This window comes from Hippopotamus amphibius, chromosome X (assembly GCF_030028045.1).
Source record: "Hippopotamus amphibius kiboko isolate mHipAmp2 chromosome X, mHipAmp2.hap2, whole genome shotgun sequence".
NCBI classification, from domain to species: domain Eukaryota; kingdom Metazoa; phylum Chordata; class Mammalia; order Artiodactyla; family Hippopotamidae; genus Hippopotamus; species Hippopotamus amphibius.
Window position 1 is genome coordinate 108,488,182 of NC_080203.1, and position 17,113 is coordinate 108,505,294.

General features: G+C 36.4%; 1 protein-coding gene across 5 annotated transcripts in view; it reads left to right on the forward strand.

The window, feature by feature from the left end:
* Positions 1 to 17,113, forward strand: part of DMD (dystrophin) — a 1,940,210-nt gene that overhangs the window by 1,147,725 nt on the left and 775,372 nt on the right. The window lies entirely within an intron of this gene.

The following is a 17,113-nucleotide window of genomic DNA, read 5'->3' on the forward strand; positions in this document are numbered from 1 at the left end:
TTCAGTATATTCCAACTTTAACAAGCTGCGCCTCAATTATTTTTTAAAGAAGATGAGAAAATGAAATTATAAATGACTATTTTGTAGGAAAGACTGCTCTTTGGGCAGATTTTTTAACAGCTACAAATGTGACTTATGATGCTGAAAAACATTATAGTCATATTTACCTTTTAGTTCCACTACATTTCTTAGTACATTCTTGAAGAGGGACTTGCGCTGAAAATGTTCAAATCTAGAGTGGAAAACAAAATCTCAGAAAGGTTATTGTTGAATTCAATCATCATTTAACTTATCCTTGGCATATATTGAAAGCGCAGAAAGCCAAGTGTGTGCTGCTGCATTTGGAAAACAGATACTTTTATAAACAGAATCTTGTATTATGCTTCCAGTTGTTGCAAATGTTTCCTGTTTCATAAGGGAGAACTTGGCCTTTATTTACCAAATGAGACTATTGTTATGAACAATGAAAACTCGGTTCTATTGCCAAGCTCTTGCTTGCTACCTATCATCTACATAATAGGTGGATTTTAATATTCAGAAAGCTAGAACAACTCATTGATGAGCGTCTTTGGTGAGGATGTGTTAGAAAGGTTTTGGAATTACATCCATTGTCTTTGCCCACCTCTTCTGGCCGCCTTTGCTCGTGTCGCATTATTCAGAAAGTAGATACAATTCATACTGCTGTACAAAATGAATGCATTAGTTGACCTACACACACGTGCGTGCATGCGCACATACGCGAATCTTGCTGAAGTTAAAAAATAATAGCATCATCTAAAAACATTTTTATTTTAACTCTTGGTTTAGAAAATATTGTCTTTTATGTGTGTGTGTGTATATATAATCATAAAATAAAGACCCAAACTTTGTAGTTAAATTGCTTCCTTGGGAAACTCATTCACTTTTTTTCCCAAAATTGAAATCCTTCTATTAAATACACACTATCCCATTATTTAAATAACTGATATCTTTACACTATGGGCAGGTTTAAACCTGTATAACATCATTTCTGCACTAGACCCAATCTAGTCTAAAATAAGATGTTAAGAATTGGGAAGATTAAGGAAAATTGAAAAGCATGATATAAAAATATTTTGAATTCATAAAGTGGATTAAATTGATTGGAGGATTATTTTTTGTTTTGTACATAAGGCATTATTTCTCATTTTGAAATATATCATATTTGAGTAAAGCTTTTTAATATTTTCTATAACTTCTTACCTGGATTTTTAAATTCTTGTTATTGGTTATTGACTTCTAAATGCAAATTAGAACTTAAAAATGAAGATAGGGCAATATACCTGTTTCACCAAATAAGCTCTAAAATTTTAGATGCTTCTAAGCTTACAAGAAACTGGTGTATACTGACTCTGTTGTGAAATATTACACAAATTGTAGGTTAATTACAGCTAGGGATTCAGCTGTAATTGGTTAGAAAAAATTTCTCCCATTTAAACATTCTGACCTACATTAACTATTGCATTTTTGTTCCTTAAAAAGCCAAGATCAACTTCTTTGAGTTTTTTTTTTTACCTCAGCTTTTAACATTGTCTACGTCATGCTACATTTAAAAAATAAATGTTAGCATATTTAAATTTCCATTGAGATCAGTTTTGTGGCATACTCAGGGTTTTTGTATCATTTAAATTTTATGAAATACAAAAAAGTAATAAAATATAGGTGCCATTTCTACAAATACATTCACAGCTATTTCCAAGCACTCAGTAGCAAATAAAGTAAAAATAAGTAAAATAATATTTTATAAAGAATATGTTAACCTAGCAATTGTGGGAGGGCTGTAATCGTGAAACTGTTATTAGTCAGTGGCATGCTTTTAGTGCAACCTAAGCAAAAGTTAGAAGGAAGCAAAAGTTATTTATTGCACAGGTGAAAAATAAGATGACTGTTCACGTTGACAACAGTATTCCTAGTTTGCAGTGGGATTTAAATACAGCTGGTGGAAATATTTAATGTTTCTTAGTCTATGTACACAAATGAAAGAAAGTGTATAATTTAAGCAATTAAAGTCTACAAAAACTGGAGCTTTATAGCTACATAATTTTAAACGCTTCTCTTTGAAAATGTGAGCTATCAGAAATATTAGAAGAAAATTCTCAGAAAATTTCAAATAGCGGTGGACATCCATTAAAGTTAGTCTGTGTTGGAAGTAAATGAAGTATAAAATAGAGTCAGTTAGCTGTACAATTTCATATAGAAAATTCACCATTGCCTCAATTATGTAGCAGAGGAACTGAATAACATCTATAGGTTTAAGCATGATAGTAATGAGTTTAATGATGGCTTAGCCATGAAAATGGTCTTTGTAAATGAAAAAGATGCAAATGAAAACCTATTGACCATAAAGGGAAGTCATAGGTTAAAACAAAGCAAGCCTGTATATGAAGACTCTTAAGCCTTGGTCGGCTGATAGAATTCAAGGGGTGCTATGAGCTTGAATGGGGGGAAATACCTCTTTGTTTTCACTAAGCTCTTAACTGAAGTTGAGCATCCCCTTGCATTTTGAATATAGGCAACAAACCAGAGCAATACTAACAGTATCTGTGAAATCACAGGTGTTTTCCTTTCTCATTAAAGTTGTTACAGGTATCTCAAAATATGGTCCATGTTTATCACCACTTCAAAAACTGCAGTAATTAGATCTACCACAGTATCTTATTAATGTGTTAATAAAAAAGAGGCAGGCATTACTATATCATAAATTTGTGTTTTTAATAGTTTTAAAACTGTATTTTAATACAATTGACTTCATTTGGAGTCTGATGTATTTTATATTCTGGATTTAAAAACATTATTCTGAGGAGTCCCAGGCTTTACGAGATTGCCAAAGGGGTCCATAGCATAAAAACAAGAAAACAACAAAACAAAACAAACAAAAAAACCCAACACTGTTTCTAGTCAGCTGTTTGTTTAATCTGCCCAGACCTCATTCTCATATATTAAGTTGGCCAAAAAGTTCGTTCCATAACATCTTACAGAGAAACCTGAACGAACTTTTTTGGCCAACCCAATACTATGGTTTTACTCCCTTTGTTGGTGTAGTCACCATCCTCAAATATTACTTTATTTTATCCTGGAGTTTTCCAGGAGATGTACCAGTCAAGGGAATGTAGGTAGGCAGGCCTTCGAGCAATGGATTGATGACAACATAAGAAATTGTATTTTACTTAGAATAATGTCAGTTGATAAAAGATTGAATGAAAGAGGGAAACAAAGTAATGGGAGGTAGAATCCCTAAATTGAGGAATTTCTGACTTATTGCCCATAGCAATGAAAAATGACCTTAAGAGATTATTTCTCCTCTTTTTTTTGACAAATGTAATATTACTTCCTCCATTTCACAAATGAGGCAAATATTGTACTAACATATATTGAGGAATAACAATTTTAATTTAAAGTTTACCTGGTTGAAAATATTGCTTGAAATTTTTCTTTTCTAACATTTTTAATGAAAAATTTCAAGCATATAGAAAAGTTGAAAAAAAAAGTAGCATAATGAATACCCGTATACCCTCCTCTCCTCCTCTTACATTTCTAAATTCAGTAATTAACGTTTCACCATATATGGTTTCTCTTTCTCTCTACCTCTGCCATATCTACCTTTCTATAATATAGGAAATAATATACACACACAAATTTTTGTTTTAACATTCGCATGTAAATTATAAACACTCCTTTACTTAATCACTAAATACTTCGACATACATCTCCTTAGAATAATGACATGCAGTATATAACCATGTGTGTTTATTGTGCTCAAGAAAATTGAAAACAACACCATATTATTAATGTCCTGTCCATGCATCTTTTCAAATTAGAGTTTTCTCCAGGTACATGCCAAAGAGTGTGATTGCTGGATCATATGGTAGCTCTATATTTAGTTTTTTAAGGAGCCGCCATACAGTTCTCCATAGTGGCTGCACCAATTTACATTCCCACCAACAGTTCAGGAGGGTTCCCTTTTTTCCACACCCTCTCTAGCATTTGTAGAGTTTTTGATGATGGCCATTCTGACTGGTGTGAGTTGATACCTCATGGTAGTTCTGATTTGCATTTTTCTAATAATTAGCAATGTTGAGCATCTTTTCTTGTACCTCTTGGCCATCTGTATGTCTTCTTTGGAGAAATATCTATGTAGGTCTTCTGCTCATTTTTTGATTGGGTTGTCTGTTTTTTTATATTAAGCTGTGTGAGATGTTTGTATATTTTGGAGATTAATCCCTTGTCAGTAGCATCATTTGCAAATATTTTCTCCGAGTCCATAGATTGTCTTTGCATTTTGTTTATGGTTTCCTTTGCTGTGGAAAAGCTTTTAAGTTATTTTATTTACTCTATGAGACAGATCCAAAAAGATATTGCTGCAGTTTATGTCAAAGAGTGTTCTGGCTATGTTTTCCTCTAGGAGTATAGTATCTTTACAGTATCCAGTCTTACATTTAGGTCTTTAATCCATTTTGAGTTTAGTTTTGTATATGATGTTAAAGGATATTCTAATTTCATTCTTTTACATGTAGCTGTCCAGTTTTCCCTGCACCACTTATTGAAGAGATTGTCTTTTCTCCATTGTATATTCTTGCCTCCCTTGTTGTAGATTAATTGACCATAAGTGTGTGGATTAATTTCTGGGCTTTCTGTCATGTTCCATTGGTCTATATGTCTGGTGTGTTTTCTTTTTTTCCAGTACCATACTGTTTTGATGACTGTAGTTTTGTAGTATAGTCTGAAGTCAGGGAGCCTGATTCCTCAAGCTCCATTCTTCTTTCTCAAAATTGTTTTGGTTATTCATGGTTGTTTGTGTTTCCATACAAATTTAAAACCTTTTTGTTCCAGTTCTGTGAAAAATGCAATTAGTAATTTGATAGGAATTGCATTGAATCTGTAGACTGCCTTGGGTAGTATGGTCATTTTAACGATATTGATTCTTCCAATCCAAGAACATGGTATATCTTGCCATCAGTTTGTGTCATCTTCAATTTCTTTTGTCAGTCTTATAGTTTTTAGAGTACAAGTCTTTTGCCTTCTTATATAGGTTTATTCCTAGGTATTTTATTGTTTTTGATGCAATGGTAAATGGGTTTGTTTCCTTAATTTCCTTTCTAATATTTCATTGCTAGTGTACAGAAATCCAATAGATTTCTGTACATTAATTTTGTATCCTGCAACTTCACCAGATTCATTGATGAGCTCTAGAAGTTTTCTAGTCCCATCTTTAGGATTTTCTGTGTATAGCATCATGTCATCTGCAAACAGTGACAGCTTTACTTCTTTTCCAATTTGGATTCCATTTACCTTCTATTCTTTGTATTTCTTTTAAACTGAAAGTTGGGTCTAGAAGAAACTTGAAAAGATACAAGTCAAATGTTTTTGGCAAGAATACTTCATATAGGATGCTATGTAATTTTTTTGTCACATCAGGAGATGCATAGTATGAGGTATTGCCATTCTAAATGCTGCTAAGTTTGATCACTTGCTTAAGATGGCAACCATTATATATTACTTTACAATTCAGTATCTTTTTATTTGAAATTAGTAAGTCATCTAATGGCTTTAATACCCATTGATGATCCTTCCCTAACCGAATTGTTATATTGGGTATGCAAAGTTATGATTTTCCTAATTCTGACATAATCCTACAAGCTGATTTCTTCTATTAAAAATAAGAAAACATTTCCCTTTTTCTCTCTTTGATCTCAATGTGGACTTACAGATTTGTATTTAGTCAATATGTTGTAATGAACTGGTTTTTGTTATTGTTCTTGTTGATGCTCACCTTTACCAAATTTAACCAGTGGGAGCCCTTCAAGCTTTCTGCTTAAATGTCACAGGTTCACCTTGTATTTTCCCTGCCCCAGGTACAGAATCAACCATTCTCCAGGGGCCTCTGATTCCCTTCACTGGAGAATGTTATACAGAAACCAAGACCCGGGCAGTAACACCTTCTCAAAGGACTACTGGTAGCTTTCTGGCAAGCAGTACTAGGGGGGAAAATGTTTTCATGTTACTTTTGCAAGGATGCAAACATCTCTATCGATTAGAATACATCAAAAATCCAAAGTAAGGCTAAGCATATTAAAAGTCCTTATTGTATTAGATTTCATGTAAAAGCAGTACCTTCTTATTCATTTCAGTGCCTCTGCTGCTGAATTTTTGAACCAAAGTTTACCTGTATATAATCTATGCTAGTTTGCCAAGCAAATTAATGGTGTAAATAAGCTAATGGGAGGCATTCCTGAAAGTACTTAAGGGAAGAAATTGTTTTTTAAAGACCTTAGCTCATTGTTTGCATGCAAATGGATGCTGTTAATTAGAAATGAACCTTATCTAATTCATTAAAGTAGGCCTAGTAGGACCTCTTCTTGAAAACCTCCATTAGCAATTCATATTACTCTATGCACCCTTTGTAAAACAACTGTTTTCTCTTAAGTCTTCTTTAATTTTGGCTTCTCACTAATTCAGATGTCTCTAACAAAATAGTCTTAATATAGCACTTTGTTTTCCACAAAATGAAAACCAAAATTTTACTATAATTCTCAAGTCTTTTCACAGTATATGCCGTATTTTAAATATAGCTAACATATATATGTAAACCAGTGCTGAAAGCCTTTTCACACATTCACCCTTGGCCCCCAGGGTCTCTCCAGCCCTGACTCTAGTCCACTTGCTTTATACTTGACCTTTCCTGGTTTCTTATCACCAGTTTTAACCCTGAGCGCTCATTCAGCCCAGAGTTTGCAGACTGAGTGTCCGCAAGCTGAATCTAGCTTGGAAAGTGCATGGTGTTTTTACATAGGCACTGTTATGAAATAACTGTCAACATTTAAAAATTGAGAGTCTTCATCATATTTAAAAAAAAATAGGATTTCTGTCTCTTTTTGAAAACCTGTATCTGGCTACTAGGCACTCATTCCTACATTCTCTCAAGGGGAGATCAGTTGCAACAAAGTAACAGATGTTTCAGACTCTTGCTGCTCAAAGTGTGGTCTCTGGACCAGAGCACAGACATCACTCGGGAGTTGCTAAGAAATGCAGAATCTCATAAGTCATAGTCAGCATTTTAACAAGATTCCCAAGTGATTCCTGTGCATCTTAAAGTTTGAGAAGCACTGGTTTGGGCAAGCAAGCTTTCTCTTCAGTTTGCCACAATTATCCTGTCTCAGTCGTTAATATTAATTGTTTTCCGATAGACATTTGACTTAATAATATATAGACCCTTCTATACTGATGACGATGGTGGTGGTAGTGATGATGGTGGTGACAGCACTTAATATTGCCAGCCACAGTTCCAAGTGCTTTACATAGCTCATGCAGTCTTCCTAACAACTCTATTCTTATTTTCATTTCTACAGAAGGGCGATTGGAGCACAGACTGCTCAAGTTCTTTGCCCCAGATCACATAACTAGCAAGTATTTGAACTACAATATAACCTTGAGTCTAGCATTGTTATTCTAGATCCGATTTTACATTACTTAGCTTGGACCTGTAGTATTCTCTAAGATATATTTCTGTCAACTGAAAAATATGTATACAACCTGAAAGTTGAGAGTTATATTTTATTCAGCGGACATACTGAGTTCTTCAAGCCCAAGCCCTGGTGGGGTAGCATCTCAAGTAACCCTGAGAAAACTGTTCTGAGGAGATAAGGGGAAAGCTAGGATATATAGGAGTTTTGCAACAAAGGCAGGTAGTCTGAATGTGAAAAGATTATTGTTAATTAAAGAAAACCAGATATCTCAAGTTAGGGAATTTAGTACTTTTCTTTGTATGGGAAGATGCAAGCATCTGGGCTCACTGAAATCATACCTTTGATAAGCACCCCGGCTCTCTGGAGCCAGTATCCTGTCTTTTCACATCCCGAGTTTCCTCAGGGCGCACCGTTGGGCGTGGCTGCAGGCTGATGGCTGCTAGATGGCAGGTGTTCTTTGTTTCCTTCCTGAGCTCCCTCAGGACTCACCTGCTCACTGTTGGAGGGCTGCAATCTCTGATGACCCTGACAGCCTGTGTTTACTGGTATGGCAGGCACTATTTTACTTCTCACTTCTAGTTTCTGCCCACCAGCTTCTCACTTACCAAGACCATTCCCTTAGCTGGCCACAGTTAGTAGCAAGTGAATAGGACATGAAATCTCTTCTGACCTATCTTTGAAAGCATGTTATCCACCATTTCAGCTGGTGTCTCAAGCATAAAATGACCTGAAGTGTTCTGTGCTTCAGCTTTTGCAAAAGCCATTTACTTTTTGTGTTAAATTGCCTTTCCCCTTATGTTTTGCTCAAAATCCTACCCATGCTCCAGAACCCAGCTGAAGTGCTATTTCCTCAATGAATGTTACCTACTCTTTTCAAGCAGAAGTACTTCGCTCTCAAGTTCTTCTTGCTGCTTTTCATAACACTCACATAACATTTTATATATCTATTATATATCATACATACGTGTATTTTATTTCCCCAGCAAGACTGAAAGCTTCATGAGGGCAAGGCAACATCTTATTTTCCTCTCCATAACCCGCAATACTTAGCAGAAAATCTAGTGCATCGTGAATGACCAAAAATTATTCTCAATTTAATTAGTAAAAATTTCTATCCACATTCAAATTAAACTAGGCATTTAAATCTTTATACTTAACATTGTTACATAGGTTAAAAATAGATCTACAGAGCTAGAACCATTTTTAAAAAATATTTTTATGCTATCACATTTCCATGGATACATTTTTAGTTCTGAAAATTGGACTTGATCAGTTTTAATCTCAAAAATGGAAGAAGTTGGGTTAATAACTCATATTTTAGGTGTTCTCCAGAATTTAGTACTCTTAAGGGAAAAATGACTTCAATTCCCATAGCTATTTACACCAAAAAGAAGCTCTTTGATTCAAACACTTTGTACATTTGTTTATGTTAGTCTAACTGGATCACAACTAGTAAATTCTAGTGATTTAAGTAGGAATTAGACTTGAAATTGGGTATTTTATCATCATCCAACCTATAACTAGAAGATATTTTAGATGCAATCCATATTGCCAAAGAGCTATTTTTAGATTGATCAGAGAGGATCGTACAGATATTATTATCCACAGGTGTCTATGGAAAAGCTCATCTCTTCCCATCTGTTCTCTGATGACTCTTGAAAAGCTTTCAAGGGCATTCATAATTCTTCATCAAAAGACTATGAAAAATTAGCTTCATAGTTAATCTTTTTATGTCATATTTTATTCCTTGAAACTTGGCAAATTATAGTGAAACTGACTAGCTGGATCCAAACATGCTGTCGCATTGGCTGGTACACACAATGTCACTCTCTATCGATACACAAGTGAATGCACACTCTGTATGGTCTTCTATCAACTTTTCTGGGACTGGGGAGGTAGGAGTTGAAGTAGAGAGGATGATCTCTGGCATGGGCCTTGTAGGTTGGCAGGAGTCAAATGAATGAATGGACACACCAGAGAGGAAAAGTGATAGGAGCAAAATCAATGAAACAAAGAGTAGAAGCATTGAAGTTCATGCAGTTCAGTATAGAGAAGCTCTCTTAAATCTCCATTTACTTTACTCATATAACTATTCAAAGCTCTTCATTCTCTATGTAAAACCAACAGCCCAATTCCTGTTCCAAACTGAATGCTGGATATTAGTAACTTATAGATGTTTTTGAAAGGTTTTCAGGTGGACTTCCTAGAACCATGTACCTTGCCTCCCACCACTTGAGAGTGTGATTTCTAAGAGTCAACGGTGTGCCATTCCCAACCCATTTATGCAAGTTATTCTTGTTTTTAGAATTTTCTTATTCAATTAAATATTACATAAACTAATAAAATTGGAATGCAAAGAGAAAGAAAATTGTGGTTTCTATTAAAACTAAGTTGAATGCTTTGGAAGACTGATTAGCAAAAACTGCTGTTCAGTTAGATGTAGATGAGGAAAGCAACTATTTAAAATTGGGGCTAGAGGGTAGAAACCACAAAAATTTGAAAGGATTTTGCATTTAGATTTTTTCTAATGTCTCTAAATCTTACTCTAAAGAAATAAACACTAAAAGTCATAGATTATGCATTATGGGAGTTTTTATACAAGAAAGAATATGCTGAACTTCAGTCAGTTCCTTACTCCAGGAAAAGTCTTGTACCCCATCCCAAATGAGTGGTGAGTTAATGATTATTTGTATGTTCTCGGTGAAAATAAAGTTTTAAATATGCACAAACGACTGTATATAATCCCTCCAGTTTAACAATATTGTTCTAAAACCTGCCTATCCAGTCATCCCAGTCAAGTTTAGTAAGAGGATTTCTCTTGTTTGTCTAAAGGACAAAGTATGGTGTGGCGCTAAGTAGAGCAGTCAAGATGGACCAAATCATGGAAGATTTTGTGTCTCAAAAAATTCTTTCTGCGGTGACATAAAAACATTGGGAGGAGGGTGGGGGGGGGGAGTCGAGGGAGGGAGGGAATACGGGGATATGTGTATAAAAACTGATGATTGAACTTGGTGTACCCCCCAAAAATAATAAATAAATAAATAAAATTAAAATTAAAAAAAAAAAAAACATTGGGAGGTTTTTCAGTAGATGAGATTTGGAACCATATAGGCCCCTCTGATAGTTCAGTTCAGGGTGAAATGAAGTGGGTGAGACTGGTAGCTGGGTGACTCAAATAGTTTTGTAATATTTCAGATTAGGGACAATGAGTATCTGAACAAAATAAGGCTGTAAAGATGGGACAAATTCAAGGTACTAAGCAGATGAAAGTAAAATAACCTGGAAATTGATTAGATGAGAGGGTTGGGAGCTTGAAGGGAGGATTCTAAGAGAACCCCCTTCCCCAGATTTCCGGCTTGAATAATTGGCCGAATGGAGTGCGGTTAGTTATGAGAGGAGGTAGAAGGGGCCGTTCCCAGATGGAAAGAAGGCAAATCAGACATAAAGACGTCAACTTGGGATATGATAGGTTTGAGGAGCCTGTGGAACAACTAAAACAAGGTAATCAGAAAATATGCATTTGGGTATGCAAGGCTGAAGGCAGTGAGCCTTTTTCTTCTCAGTGGAGCAATGGTAGCAATCCCCAGTCAACTAACTGCTTCACAACGAGATCCCTTTCTCATGTCATTTACTAGCTGGCAAACAAAAGAGAGTTCCCAGAGTACATATTAACCAATAAGCGCCTCTGTGGAGAAAGGGTTCAGGTGTCAGGAAGCTACTGTGGCAGATGAATACTAGTGGTGACTAATTAACTGAAGTAATAACCTGTGATCTCGATGGGGTCACAGACTACCACCCTTGACTCACAAAACAGAAGGGCTGGTAGACAAAATAAGGGAAATAGACCAGGAGAACATAGTCATCACAACATACAAAAAAATCAGCTCAAAGTTCTTACCCTACTAATTGCAGATCAGAAATGTCCCCTATGCATGTTTGGGACACCCTGGTGAAAGAGAGGATGTCTACAGCATATTTAAAGCATGGATACAGCGTTCAATGAAATGCACATGGTCAGTACGGAGGTAGCTAGAGAGCCTGTAACAGGAGAAATAAGCACAAAGCAAAGCATACCCCATAAGACTCCTTACTTGGGGTCCTGTAAATGCATTCTCCCTTTAAGGTTATTGGTGTCTAAAATCTGTCTATTGTTGTCTGTCTGACTCGACAGCAGCTCCACCTAGATCCCACCATTTTCTTAAAACAGACCAAAAAAGGCATTTTGCATTCTTTCCATTTTCCTTGTTGCTGAGGAAACTTGAATTGACTACCTTCAAAGCCTGTCCTATGGGACACATTTCACGTTATGAGGAATCATTTTCGAAGTGCTTTTTATATTAGAATTACAAGCCATCATACTACTAAAAAGGAACACAATATCCACAGGTCAGTAGACCATCTTTGTGCACAAAGGAAAACCCGGGCTAGAGATAAAAATGCGATGATCACTTTATTGATTCCTTCCCAGGATTTAATATAATTGAAGGATGCCTTAGATATGTGCTGTAGTCTATTCTCATGTTCCCTTGAGCAAATCTCGTCTGTTTTAGTAATTCGGAACTGGCTTAGTTTGGCCATTAATATATATCTAAAGTTATCATAATTCGCTTTTTTGCGTATAGGTTAATTTGAATGAAAATATGTTTCTCTCTTTATCTACTGATAAATGTGTTTTTAAAAACCTTTCTCAAGATGGAAAACACCACATGTGTGTGAACTGCTAATCTAATAATTTTTCACTTAGTTATACATTCACCGGTATAATATCTCCTCATTTTCAGAAAGCCTTATCTCTTACTTCACAGGAACCTTGCCTAATTAATTATTCTCTCTCCCCTGAATACACACAAACATAACTGTATCTTCATCCTTTCTCTACTGGCTTCTTACCCTTGACCAAGTAAACGTTTTTAGCTCCCAGATTAAAAATAAATTACCAACACTGCTTTCTTAATGTGCTCCACTGTATTCGTCAGGGTTCTTAGCTGTGAATAACAGAATCCAGTTCTCTTTAATGGAAGCAGAAATTGACTTTATGAGGAGGAGAAGAACCTGCTCCTCTTCCCATATAGAAGGCTAGAACATCGGCTAAAAAATGAGCAGAAACCCATTTTTGGAACTATAGTCCAAATCATACGCTGTGTCTGTGTGCTGCTGTGGACCACTCCCCCACTACAGATGGGGTGAAGAATGCCACTGCCGCTGGAAAGAGTTCTAAATGGTCCCTTGCAATTTTCTGTCATTCATTTCCAGATTCAAAAACGGAACTTCCTCCTGATTCCACACCGATCTTAGGAAATGCCCCCACACATGCAGGGTATTCAGATTCTGGGCAGCCGTAAATTGTGAAACGTCTCTTACTTCCCTGTCCCAGTAGTTATTCCTATTTGAATCCTTCTCTTCCTAGTCACTGATACTTAAAATCACATGTTCTCTTTTATCTCATCTCATCTCTCTCTCTCTCTCTCTCTCTCTCTCGCTCGCTCGCTCGCTTGCTCTCTTTTTTTTTGGCTCCTGGTCCCCACCACTGCTCTGACACCATCTTTCCCAAGGCCATCAATGATCTCCTGTAGTTAAATCCACTGGACATATCTCAGTCCCACTGAGGCCTCAAAATCAATGTATCCGACACTGAAATGTGTTCTGTTCCTCCACAGAATGTACGCTGAGTGGCATCACTATCTATTCACTTACCCAAACTAGAAACTTGGAAGTAGCAAGAGTTAATATTGACACTAAGCTTTGTGTGCTTATCCTATGAATGGTCTTTATGAAAAGTTTTACACATGTGTCCCAGGGTGATCTTCACCGCAACTCAGTTTTAAAGATCTTTCATGTCCACCCTCCCTCCTGACTGTGAGATGGTAAAGCAGAGGATGGCAGTATTCTTATGTCCATCTTACAAATTATCAAATTGCAGCTCAAAAAGATTAAGATATTGTGCCAAGTCTAATCAGAATTATAGAAGGATCAAGGACTAAGTGTCAGTGATGCTGACCCCAAGTCTGTGCCTTTTCTGTTGTACTATGATCATATTTACCTGTGTGAATAAAATAGCTTATAAAGATAACAGGGACAAGGCAAATTAACGAGTGTCCCCCCATCTTTACTAACCACTTAAAAAAGATTCCAGCCTTATCTTCTCATGTTTGTGCTTCCTCCGATATCTAAGAATAATACTACCTTTGGTAGTATTAAATGATGTGGAATTTGGATAATATGTAAAGAAAGATGATTGAGTAAAGGGCAGGTACACAGCTAGAGAGGCAAAGTTGATCTACAAAATAAAGAGAACAAGAGAATACTTGAATATGGGTTTAGTTTGTGGAGAGTTTCAGAAATTGAAAGATTCCGAAGCAGTTGATGGACCTGAAAGAAATGAGGAGAAGAAATGGAATTTCTGAAATCTTCTGTAGCTTGTGAATTCATACCCTTCTGAGATCAAGAAATGTGGATTAAAATTGGAATTATTTTCCAATGATCTTTTGTTTTTAGGCTGCATTTCTGTGGATATAACACTGTGAAAAGTAGGGGTCATGAGGGTGCCTGTATTTTATTAGGATTATATATGAGAATGAAATTCTACCTTTATGAACCAATGTAGTATATTTTTTTAAGTGATCAGGGTATATCCATGACACAAACAGCTTGTTTCTCCTACTGATTTATTTGGTATTTTCTTGCCAATTAACCTTTCCACGGGACAGTGGGAACTAAGAGTAATTGGCATTGGGGTCGGCCAATTAAATAAAGCTGCTGACTAAATGCTGGACATTAACCACCTATATTCCCACTTGTATTTATATCCCTTGGAAGTAAATAGCATGGTACTTTTTTGTTTATATTCTTATTTTGCTTTCTTGTTTGGCAATTTACTTAAACGATGAGTCTTACTTTACTCATTAGAAAAATAAGGATAATAATACAGCTCTTGTAGGGTTGCTGTAAGGGTTAGCGATAATGTAACTAAATTGATTAGTCCTGTGCCTGGCACATAAGGGCTTAGAAATTAGTCTCTGGGAACAGGTTTTCTGGGATAGCAAAGTGAGGAAGTTGACGATCTACTCAAAAACCAGCAAAAGCTGTACCAAATATTTTATGACTCTGGAAATCAACCAGAAGCATATACCTAATTGAAAAGTGATTATATAAGGAAAACTATTGAACTCTGAATAAGAATAATGGTAGTCTTTGGTGTTTTTTTGCCTGGAACTGCTCCTACTCTCCACCCCCCCACACACACCTTGGTCAGCATAGTTCTTAGACCAAGGTAATATAACACATGAAAACCAGCAGCTTCACTGCCAGAGGAGTTGACTTTATTTGGAGCCAAACATATAAAAGCCCATGCCCAGAAGCATCAGTAACAGTAGAGAACTAGGTGGCAAATAAATGCACCAATTAGCAACTCAGCTGGCCTAAAATTGCTGTTTTGGTTGAGGCAAATAATTGACTGGAAGACTAGCCAGAAATTTGATTTATCAGGAATATATGAGAAATGAGACAGCCATAAAGGGCTTGGACAAGTTGTCCGTATATCTGCTGTGGAATGACTTTAAAACTGCCTGAAATTTGAATACATTTCCTTACATAAATAGAGATCCACTGACAAAAGTTGGAAACTTTACTGACTCAAGGTGTTTGAACACAAGTGTTGACCAGTTATTGCCTAATGAGAACTAAGCTATGCTGGCCTCTAGTAAGCTAGACATATTTCCTTTTAAACAGAAAAGGGCTGAGAGCGGTCACACACTAATGGGGAAACATTCCACAGATATTGTCCAGATAAGTTATTAAAACTTCAATAACAACAACCCTGTGGGTGTGGAGGGAAATCAGAATCTGGAGCTGCTTCGATATATTGATTAAAATGTTGAATTTTGTAGACAAACTATGATACATCGAAAGAAACAGGGAACTGTGGCCCATAGGGAAAAAAGCAGACAATAGAAATTGCCTCTGAGTTGGTCCAGATGTTAGACTTAGCAGATAGAGACTTCAAAACACCTATTATATTGATAAATACCTTCAAGAATGAAAGAAAACTGTTTAAACAATTAAAGCATAGCAATGATAACAAATAAAGAATATCAGCAGATATACATTATAACAAAGAATCAAATCACCATTCTGCAATTACAAAGTACCACAACTAAAATGAAAAATTCACTGAAGTAGTTCAAGAGATTTCAGATGGCAGAAGAAAGTATCAAACTTGAAGATAAATATATTGTTCAGTCTGAAGAACAGAGAAAAAAAAAGAATGAAAAACAAATGACCAGAGACTCAGAGACTTGTGGGAAAACATCGAGTGTATCAACGTAGGTATTATGACAGTACCAAAAAGAAAAGAAAGAGATAGGGACCGAAAAATTATTTGAAGAAATCATGGTCAAACACTGCACAAATACAATAAGTCGCCTACATACAGACTTTCAAGTTGTGAAATTTCAAAGATGCGAACGTGTGTTCGCATGTCCAATCATGTAAGGTAGTTCACATGTCTGGCGTACATTGTCACATGCATCCATCCTCTACAAGTGGTTGCGCTTCTGTGTGTTTTACCGTACACTACTGTATAGAGTACAGTAGTACAGTATCTTTATTTCAAGCCCAGGATGTCCGGAAGCAAGCGTAAAAGCAGCGGTGATGTAGCTGGTACTGCTAAGAAGCACCAAAGGATAATGATGGAACTTGCTGTGCAACACAAGGAGCTTACTAATGAAGACCTGATGGAATTGGAGGCCCAGAGAAAGGATGAATAGAGACAAGAGGAAGAAGAAGTAACAAGAACTGAAGAGATTCACAGTGCAGGAAATGGCAAGGGGATTTTCTTTATTTGAGGAGGCACTGTTAGTTTTTGAGGCACAGGACCCAAATGTGGAAAGGTACACAAAGGTTGCAGCAGCCATGCAGAATGCAGTCTAGTGCTACCATGTCATTTATGATGAGAAAAAAAGAGCTACTAGCCACATATCACTGGATCGTTTTTTTCAAGAGAGTAGCTAAAATTGAATCTAGCAAGGAACCAGAACCTGTGCCATCCACATCAGGCATGAGTGAAGCTGCAGCCTGCCCTCCGTCTCCTATTGCTGACGATCCTTCAGCTCTACCCTCTGCCACCTCCTCTCCCTCCTCCAGTCAGTGTCTTCTTGTCTGTTCACTCGATGCCAGCCCCTGTATGCCAGCTGTTGTACTGTACTACTGTACTTTTCAGGGTACTATGCTGTAAGGTTAAAAAATGTTTTCTTTATTTTGTGTGTGTTTTGTATGTATTATTTATGTGAAGAGTATTATATACCTATTACAGTACAGTACTGTATAGCCAGTTGTGTTAGTTGGGTACCTAGGCTAACTTTGTTAGACTTAAAGAACAAGTTGGAATTACGAACATGCTCTTGGAACAGAACTTGTTCGTATGTAGGGGAGTTACGGTATGACGAAGTTCAGTAAAGTCCAAATGAAATAAACCCAACAACACCTGAAAACATCACAGTCAAACTATTGAAATACAACCACAAAGGGAAAAATCTTGAAAATAGCCAGAGAAAAATGACTCATCTGGTACAGGGAAACCTCATCATAGTTAGCAGCTAACTTCTCATTGTAAGCAATGAAGGTCAGAGACAGTG